Source organism: Callospermophilus lateralis, chromosome 4 (assembly GCF_048772815.1).
Source record: "Callospermophilus lateralis isolate mCalLat2 chromosome 4, mCalLat2.hap1, whole genome shotgun sequence".
Classification (NCBI taxonomy): domain Eukaryota; kingdom Metazoa; phylum Chordata; class Mammalia; order Rodentia; family Sciuridae; genus Callospermophilus; species Callospermophilus lateralis.
In genome coordinates this window covers 105444945-105455775 of record NC_135308.1, presented here as the reverse complement: position 1 = coordinate 105455775, position 10831 = coordinate 105444945, and the positions used below count along the sequence as shown (strand labels likewise).

General features: G+C 37.2%; 1 pseudogene; it reads right to left on the bottom strand.

Annotated features, from left to right (window-relative positions):
- Positions 1–4031: 4031 nt before the first annotated feature.
- LOC143398419 (zinc finger protein 559-like) lies at positions 4032–4455 on the bottom strand (annotated as a pseudogene).
- Positions 4456–10831: the final 6376 nt, after the last annotated feature.

Here is a 10831-nt window from a genome sequence, read left to right as displayed (position 1 = left end):
TTTCCTTTAAAAAAATCCTCAATATTAAAAAAATAAGCTCTGACATGTTACAATTTCTTTTAATATTTTTGTTTACAGATGGGAATCACAATTCAATTTGTCAAATGTTGCTGCTTGAGATAGAACAGGGAAAAGATGGATTGTTAGCTGTCATTTCAGACTGGTAACATGCTTAGATGTATTATAGTGACAAGAATATGAGAAGTAGACTGGATTGTAGAAAGACAAGAAAATTGTCTGCAAAACAACCCACAATTGAAGGGCTCTTAAATGTGATGGTTTTATTGACATCATTTGATATAAGATAAAGAGTGTGTAAACCCTATTTCAGTCTGTTCCAATCAAGGAATAAACAATTCAAGATGTTTATTCAAGTATTTATCATGTCAGGCATGTGCTAGTCACAAAGGTATAGAGGTAAACAAGACCAACATTGTTCCTGATATGATGGAGCTTGCTATTTAGAGAAAGAGACATTGAATAAATATTTTCCCCAAGTTAACAAATTACAATTCTTATGAGTGCTATGAAATAAATGTATAGGATGTGAAGAATGTATAGAGATCCAAGCCTACATGGATCAATTAATAGACACATTTTTTATTAAACATTTTATGTTATGTTTCATACTTTATTAACTGTGAGGCTTGCTCAATAACTATTAATAGTATTTTTGACAGTAACAATAGCAAACATTTCTTAAATGTTATGAATCAGGCACTCTCTGAAGTACTTTTCATGTGGTATCTCATATATCCTTTACAAACTATTGAAGTTATGAAGAAACTGAGACTTATAAATTTTTCTAGTGCCTATGTTATTAATTATCATGCTATATTATATGGTGTGCATGTGGAGAGAAGAGAAGGTATTATACAAACACTTGGAAAACTGCAGGAATACATTATTGAATATCGAGTTTGGGAGTTACAGACTAGAAACAACTATCATCTGGTATGTCTTGGGAAATTTAAAGTAAAAGGAGGATGAAATAAGCTTTATGTGAGGTTCATTCATTCATCTTAGGATCAGAACAATAATCCTTTTTGCTGGACATCCTATAGGAGTTGTAAATATGATAAAACTGGCATTTTCATATAAATGATCTGTTTGGGGATATAAACCTTATGAACCTTTTCAGAATGTCTTGACTACTTCCTTTCTTTCCTTGTTTGGTGCTCCATCTACACAGAGAGTCCTTCTATTTAGGACATGGATAAAATTCCTCAAGGTTGAGTATGGACTTCATAGTCATGAACAATTGTACAGGGACAGGTGTATAGGGAGTTAAATCCTCTTGGAGTCAATTATGGAGAAAGGAGACTGATTCTCTCTCCTTTATTCTCCCAGCACCTAGTCAAGATCTGGTATCTCCTTATTACCTTTCCATAGGGTTTCCATGTGCTAGGTGAATGCGCTCAGTCCATCTCTAGGATTATCATCCTAATCTTGCCATGAGCAACATGCTTTAAATGTTTTGCTTTGCATTTGCACCTTGCCTGAATTCCCTGTTTCCACCACCTTGTTGCTCCCAGCTGGTTCTTCCCTATGAAGGGTAGCATCTTAGTCCATGTTCTAGGCTCTGTTTTCTAGAAGACATGGGTAAAATAACATTGATGGTTTCAACTCCTTGAAATCAAGATTTTATCCCATGTAGACATTTCTAATTTAGTTGGGGTCAAAAAGTTGAATCATATACCCATGAAAGTTGGTAGATGGGATAAAGCCACATAGTCTGAGTAAACTTTGGAAAGCACCCAAATCTCACATTACAATGGAAATTGATTAGTCTACATTCATGCCTTGCCACATTTTTGGATATAAATCACATACTATAATGTTCTCAAAAAGTATCGGGATATTGGTGGTATGCAAAATAATGCAAATATATATGTAACTTGATTGGTGATTGGTTATAGAACCCCAAGAATTCCCAGCTCCAAAGGCTTGCCCTGAACATTTCATTAAGCCTTTTTTGTTTTGTTTGCATGGTAATTATACCTTAATAAGACTGTTTATCAAGAAACTAGCCAAAGACTTAAGAAAAGGAAAAAAAGATACTTGAACATATACTTCACCAAAAATATATTAATAAGAAATAAGCACATGATATTGAACATAACTAGTCTTTAAAGACACACAAGCAACATTTCTTAAACACTTACTTGATTTTCTTTGTCAGCATCCATATTCTTATGTATAATAATGGAAAAGTTGTACCATAAAACTTAACTAATTATTCTTTAGGGCTTAATTTAAATTTTTTTTGTAACAATTTTTTTCCATATAAAAACTCTTTTAGGATTTTTTACATTCATACAGTATTTCTCTAGTAACTTTTTGCACATACAGTAAATTTATACTGCCCGTTCTAACTTCCCCACAGTTACAGTTCTTCTGCAGTGTGAGGCATGTTTCCTGATAATAAAGAATAATCAAAGGGTTTCCCACATTCTTTTCAATTCATGGGATTTCTTATTAATATATACTTCTACATTTTTCCAAAGTGTAAGATAATAAATAAACCAAAACCCACATTTCTGATATTTGTAAGATTTTCACACCTGGAAGATTATAGTCAAACACTAAAGATAAGGCCTAGAGAGACTTAACACATTTTTTTTTTTTGCATCCAGAGGACTTGCATTTATATCCAGTGGGTTCACAAGCATGGTGTAGGCCTAAAGAATGCAGTGGAAGCTATCCCACCCTCCTCACATTCATAGTGCTTCTTCAGTATGAGTTCACACTCAGCAAGGTGTGAAGGCTGGGGGAAGTTTTACTGCATAACCTTACACTCATATCTTGTTTTGTGGGATGTATATGTATATAAAGATTAAGTACAGCACATGAAATGGGCCAAGACTTTCCTGCATTCATTGCATTAATTCACATGATTTCTCTTCTACTGGAGTTTTTAAGATCTGAGGCTACTTTCACATAAATTAGCACATGTTCAGTAACTATGAGAAAGGAGGGACTTCCCACATTCTTTTCTAAATATTCTTTCTAGTACAGTAAGGCACTCAGAATTACTGTTTTCCCACATTACTAAGCTATGTATTCTCTTGAGTGCTGAAATGGATTGAGTAAAGGGCTTCTCACATCATGACAACTGAAGGACATTCAGCAATGTGAGTTCCCATGTGCATTTGAAGGTGTGATGAAATAATGAATTCTTTCCACATGTCTTATCTTTATGTGGCCTCTTTCCAGTATGTGTTCTTCTATGTTGACAAAGGTGTGAGGAATATCTGAAGGTTTTCCCACACTTCTAATATTCAAAAGGCTTTTATAAATTGTGATTCTTAAATGTTAAGAAATGAGGATTGAACAAAGGCTTTCCCATATTCATTGCACTGATAAGTCCTCCCACCAGTGTAAGTTCTCTATGAATGGTAAGATGTGAGGATTTAGCAAGGCTTTTATACATTTACTAAATGCATAAGGCTTTTATCCAGTGTGAACTCTCATGGGGATATTAAGTTTTGATAAACGAGTAAGATCTTTTAAACGTTTGTTATAAATATAGTGTTTCTCTCTTAAGTTTTCTATGTTTAGTAAGACCTGGATAATAAGTAAAGGACTTCCTAAACATCTTACATTCCACAAGCATCAGTCCACAGTGAGTTCTTGAATGTTGAGTAGGAGGTGAAGCTCATGTGAAGCCTTTCCCACATTCCTTACTTTTCATAGAACTTTTCTCCATTGTGTACAAGATCTGTGAAATGAGAAAAAGACTTCCTATACTCTGAAAAGCACATACTCAATTTTCACCATTCTCTAAGTATGAGAAGGAAAAGTAAACTTTTCTCACAGTCATGGCATTTATGTGATTTCTCCTTACTATGAGTTTTATTGTAAGCCAAATGTGGATTTTGGCTGAAGACTGTTTACATTGATGACGGGAAGTTTTTCTGCAATATTAATTTTCTTGTGCAGAGTAAAGGTAGAATGTTTCATGAGATTTTTTCATGCTGATTATATTCATAAGGTTTCTTTTTAGGGTAAATTCTCCTGCAAGTTGTAATTTATGAGTATTCACTCAAGGCATTTTTACATTGGCTAAATAGTTCCTCTCTCATGTGGTTTCTCTCCATTTCCACCATATTAGATGTTTTTCCTTGCAAAGTTTACTGCTGAGGTGCTAACAATTTGGTATCAACACAAACCTTCCAGTCTTGGAGGACTTTCTCCACTGTCCTCTGCTCTTCTCTTTGTACCACCAACTGCAATTGCACTTTTCCAGCATCACATGTCTGTAGAAGTTTCTCTGAGTTTGGTCCTGTAAAGTCCACTCCTCCTGAGTGAAGTCCATAGCCACATCCTTAAAGGTCACTGAGTCCTGAGAATAATTTGGCAGCCCCTGAGCCACCATCTTTCCTCTTTATATTTTGCCTTACAAAGACAGAAATGGTCTTGAAGATCACATGGAGAGAGATCAATGGCTGGCATCCAGGGAGTCTAATAATGAAATCTGCCTGAACATTCCTACCCAAAGCCTCTTCAAACAGTGTCTCACTTTAGTGGACAGGTTAATCTCAACTTCTCTTGTTTAAGTAATAATGTAATCTTGCCTCATACCATGAATTATTAAGCAAAAGGAATTATTCTCTGTCATCATCACTTGTTGGTAACCTTTTGAAACACCAACTGCCATTTTGGTGAGGCCAGGTAGAAGTTAGGGCTGGAATAACCATGGCCCAGATGGCAAGGATGCTTTTCCTTCTAGAAAAGATACATAAAGTTTGCTCTAGAGGTTTCAGAAATGGGGAGCACAGTGCATGGTAAAACCACACTGACCTGCCTGCTCCTGGGGACTGACACCCAGAATGACTGCCTATGTTCTGGGAGGAATAACTGACCTGACTTCTCAGAGTAGGAACTGCAGCTCAGAACCACTGTTTTAGTCAACTTTTTAGCTGCTGTGACTAAAAGATCTGACCAAAACAATTGTAGAGGAGGAAGAGTTTATTTAGGGACTCACAGTTTCAGAGGTCTCTGTCCATAGGCAGCTAGTTCCAGTCCTCAGGGTTCAAGGTGAGGCTAAACATCATGGAAGAATAGTGTGGCCAAGGGAGGACAGCTCACATGATGATCAAGAATTAGAAAGAGACTTGCCAGATACAAAATACATACCCCCAAACCACGTCCACAATGCCCACCTCCTCCAGCCACACCCTACCCATTTTCAGTTACCACTCAGTTAATCACCATCAGAGGTTTAATTCACCCAATCATTTCTGCTCCAAACCTTCTTGCATTGTCTCACACATGAGCTTTTGGGAGACATGTCACGTCCAAACCAGAACAAGCACCCATGAGGGCCAAGATTACCTGGAGTCTCCCCTTTAGACTATCCCACTCCTGGGGACTGCTCCTGGGCTGGCAGGATGCTAAGAGTTTAATAATCCTTGAATATTGCAATTTTATATGACAGAAATTTATGGATCCCATTTATAGCACTATGGCCAGTTTTAAATACATTTCATTCTATTGTTACATATTAAAATAAATGGGCAAGTCACACACTGAAATGAAAAAAATGTGAATTTTAGAAGATAAAATATAAAGCTTCAAAGAAATTGTGTGCTTGCCATGGACCTGCTTTGAGATAGCATATCTAGTTCCTCCTAGAATTCTCACTTGTTGAGAGTAACTAGGTTGAAAAATGTGAGAAACACTCTGAGGGTATACATATCATTTTTATTCTACCAAATGTATTTGTACATCTCTAGAATGAATAAGAAACATTATTTCAAAAACTGACCTCATTTCTGTGTTCTAGGGGGAGGTAACAGAATTGCTTTTCAAAGGAAGATGCTTTGGTTTGGAATTTTTTTGGCAGAACCTTTGGTTTGTAAAGTTAAATAAATCCCAAAGGCTGTCTGGAAGGGAAAGGTTGAAAGAGAGGAATAAAACTCCTCCCTCTAGGAGTGTAAATTGCTATTGTCATCCTGTGCTGGTTGGCAACTCTTGCAGATTATTGCAGGACTATGCAGCTTAGCTCGTGCTGGTTGATGCTAAGGGAAAAGGAATGTTTGGGCTCTAGACACAGGGGGAGAGGTTGTGCAAGAGCCAGATTCTTATTTGAACTGACACTGGTCCCAGCAACATAGCAGTTGGCTGAGGGCTATGGAGAAGACCATAAATAGAGGACTGCAACTAAAATGTTGTGAGCTGGTGGAAGGAGAAGAATGAGTTGATATTCAAATTTAGGTTCTCCTTTTCTTCACTGAAAGTCTGCTATGTTTCTAAGCCTTTTGTTATGCTTTGGGGAATGGAGTTCTGTTCTTGGGGGCCATATGTTCCTGCAGAGTGTTGAGGACTATGTACAAGTCATAGATAAAAACACCAGACATGATGTTCCCCAAAGGAAACTTTGGAGACAGCAGCTTGGAATGAGACAGCAACCAATGAAAGAAGAAAGTAAGCATTTTCTGGCTGTTGTTAGAATTTCTCAGTGCTCTGGATTTCCTGAGGCAGAGGAATTTCTATGTGCTAGTGTGGGTATTATAGTTACTGAATATCACACAAAAGAGGGGAATCTGGGAATATATACATAATCTAGGTTACATGTATATGGGGTTTTCAATGAAGATACAGCATGTTTATCACAGAAAGGGTACATGTAAAAAAACAAGAGGGATACAGATGTTGCACTGGAGGGGGGTTGTTGGGAAGAATGTGGGATTTTGAAAGGATGTCTTATAGATGGAACATCATAGAGCAAGCAGAAAGGAGAATAAAGAGCAGGCAATGGGAGGGTTTTGAGAGGGAACACACCACTCTTCAACATCTGCTTATGCCTGGAGGCACCTTCTAAAAAAGACAAATCTGATTTCATCACGTATCTACCTGAAACACCTCAGTGGTTCCCCCATGGCCTGGAAAGCAGAGTACAAAATTCTTAAGTCGCTTGGTGGAACTGGCTGAGTTGGCTGACATCCAATTGTCCACCCACTCTGCTCTTTGTACTTCCCACATCTGCAATTGTGTATATTCACAGATTTACCTCTTAAACTTTAATTTATTTACATTAGAGTCTTCAAATAAAGCTTTTCATCAACCTGCATCACTCTTCCATCTCCTCTTCAATTCATCATTTACAAGTCTCTTTTTTGCTGTCTCCTCAGGATAAAACTTCCTTAGCCCTCCAGGTGACATGACGTCTGCCCACCAAAGATCCTCTGTGGCACTTTGTGCCTCCTCCTTCATGCTGTGCAATCAGTATTTTCTGAGCCAGGCCCTGCCACAGAACAGCAGTAGGGCAACAAGCAAAAGCCCTTGCACCCACGAGCTCTGAAGTGGGGGCCTGACTTTGCTTCTACTGTCTTGGGGTTTCTACCTTGGTCTCAGAATAAAATTGGCATAAGACAGACTGACTGGAAAAAAGCATAAAATTTATTTAATGTAAGTTTTACAGGATATGGGAGATCTCATAAGAAAATGAAGACCCAAACAAATGGAAAAATTCAAATGCTTTTTTTACTGGATTGAACATAGAGGCCATTGTGGGAAAGTAGCTCAAATACGTGATAAGGCTCATTGAAGATAAAAATTATTTTAACAAAGTCTGTTTAGGTGGAATTCTGTTGTTCCCAACTTCCTGTCCTTGATGATAGGAATGTTTCTTTTGGTATAGGGTGTACAGTGCATGGGAATTTCCTCTCTTGTTTTTAAGAAAGAGAAGGTGGGATTGGAATGCCCTTCTTGAAACTGCTATAATTTCAGGTGTCTTGAACTCAAAATAACCAATATGCCAGAGTGGCATACTTCGGGGTGGTGTATACTGAACTCCTTCAGCTTAGACTCATCACACTGGAATTATTTGCTTACAGTTGGTATTATTAGTTGGACTCAGTGCCATGAGGGGGGCAGAGGACCACTGTGTACTATTTTATAGTCCAGGATCCAGTATTGAACTTGAAATACTGTAGGTGCTTAATGAATATTTGTCAAATGAGTGGGTGGTATAGATACAGGAGATTCACTGGTCTGGTTCTAAGCACTGGAGGTCTTAAAATTCTTTGGCAGATAGTTTAAGCATGGTCTATGATATAAAACTATCCATCAATCTTGGAAAGCTATAAAACTTGCTAGGAATTATGACTGATATTAAAAGCTGGCTTGACCTGTTAGGTGGACAAATTTCAGGCTTTCTAAGCCAAATATTGATTTTAAATGTTTTAAAAGGATTTAATGTTGAAAGGAGAAGGATGGATCAAGAGCAAAAACACCATGACCCTAGTTGCTTGTTGGAAGCATTGGCTGGCCTCCATAAATTCTTATTGTAGAAAGTACTCCAAATGCAAGCTTATATTTGCTGGGGGCCAGCTACAGTTGTAAAATGCTTAGAACGATTATTTCTTTTATCTCCATTATCTACGGGCATGAGAGAATAGAACTAAGTAGGAAAACTAATTTTTCTTTCAAAAGTGTGTTCTTTTGCAAATTAATTTTTAACTACAAATAAAACTGATTCTGAATGAGAATTTTCAAAGAGTAAAATAACTCTTCAATTCTAGACAGTAAATTCCTTGAGGACAGGGTCTGTATCATATTCATCTTTGAACCCTCAGAACTGAGCACAGATCTTGGCAATAATAAACTATCCAGAAGTGTTATGTTTTCTTTTCATAAATGAAGAAATACAGTCTCTGGAGTAGGAAAGAAAAGTCCTTGCTATTGTTTAATTTATTGAGCATAGATACCACAAATTAATTGGCTAAAGTTTTTTTTTTTTGTACATTATTTTGATGTTGTCAATATAGCTAGGGGAAGCAAGCAACCAAAATAAAAATTATTTTGGATTGCTTTAGAATTATGTTTACAGCTTACCTACCTCTACAAGGAAATCAATCATAAATGCAATAAAATAAAACACATAAAACAAAACCATAGACGAGAAACTAGAGAAGAATTTTGCATTAAGAAAACATTCTTGAGAAAAGCCATAGGGATGTAGCATGGCACTTAGCTCTGAGTTTCCTGTCAGTCAATGCCAAGAGCAAAGCATGGTGGATGCATGCTCTCATTGTCCAGCAGGAGGAACCATCACAGTTCATTGGGAGAGACAAACTTTTTCTTGGTTCTGAGATTGAGATAATTTATCATTTCAGTCTTTATGTCGAAGATGTGGAGAAAAATAGGGCCAGGATCCTTAAAGTTAATTATGTGAGGCCACTTCTATTTTCAGCAGTGGTTAAGAGATATGGACATGACATTCAATTATGGTTCTACAGAAGCAATTCCCTGAGGGTGAGATGAGTAGTTTACTATTTCTTTGGTCAGAGCATGAAACTCTTGAGAGGATTTGAAACTGAATATTTTTTTTTATCTCTCTTGGATCTGTGTGAGAGCTCTAGGGATCAGTCCAGTTGTGTTAGAAGCCAAGGATAAGTTGAGGGTAAGTTTGTGGGGGTTTGGAGGGTGTGAGGGGATGAGGGTTTAAGGAAGGCTTCAGAACCCTACCCCGCCTCTACTTCAACCAGGTATTATATTTTGTGCATTGTCATAATGTTTACTTCGAAAGGAAAGTTTTGTTGAGGGATATGTGAATTCATAGTATGACGGGCTTTTATCAATGAATCTTTCCCTGGTAATTCTATTTAAAATACCCTCCTGCCCCAGCCCAGCACTCCTTATCTTCTTTCCAAGGTGTTTTGCAACAGAATATACCATAAGTTGCAACATAACTTATCATATATTCTATATAATTTATTTATTTATTTTGCATATTATGTTTAGAATTATAGTCAGGGTTATAGCAGGAAACAGTATTCTTGAACCGGGTGATTTGAGGACAGTATAATAAAAGAACTACTAACAATGGTGTGGGCAAGCTTTAGAGGAAACCATCAAGGGCCTCTCCATTGTGGCTGGCTCCAAGATGGTGGTGGGAGCCATTGCCACCCCTATGTCTGTAGAAGCAAAGTGAAAGAGCTATCACTGGGATGGAGAGTGCCTCTAGAGAGGAGGGCAGTATGGAGAGGAGCTGCCTTTGGGAGAAGGATGTAGCCATCCCTCAATGAATGAGCTCTTCTACTTTATTCTCTTGTTCTCTGATCAAGTGTCTCTCTTTGGCTAAATCCAACTGGAAGCAGGAGAGTGAATGAAGTTGTTGATGCAGCCTCTTAAAGATGAACCTCACCAGGCACAGTTCTGGGTAGAGACTGGAGAATGACCAGAAAGTGCATAAAGAAGAACGCTCTCTATTTCATTTGCTGTCTTTCTCTTACTATAATGCAAGATCCCCCAGGACTGTTTTATTCTCTATTGATACAACCCTGTGCCTGGTTCAGGGTTGATGCTCAATAAATACTTCTTGAATGATGGAATATCCGTTGTTTTAATGTGAGTTTAAAAACTTGACTAAGATTTAAGGTAATTAAAGCCTACTTATATCACCACAGGAGATACTTTTTATGTTGGTTCTTTATGTCTCTCTGGTTTATATTAGTAATAACAGATGGTTGATCCTCAAAATATATAAAGCATATACATATATGTATAATTTGGTGGGGTGCCCTAAAATAATGTTAAAATAACTTAAAATTACTATACTATTAACTCTCTTGAACTGGCCTTCAACTAGATTTTGCATGACTCTATTTAGAAGAAGAACCTCCTATATAGGCATTTTATATATTAGCATAATTCAAATCATCAAATCCTCTTTGTGCTATGTATGTCTCATGTTGCCAAGGACAGTATTATTTTATAAAGTCCTATTCATTTCACTACAGAAATAAACATTGCACTAAATGTCAAGTATAACAACATTTATACAGCTAAACTGGTAAAGATTTATCACAGAGACAACTGTTTT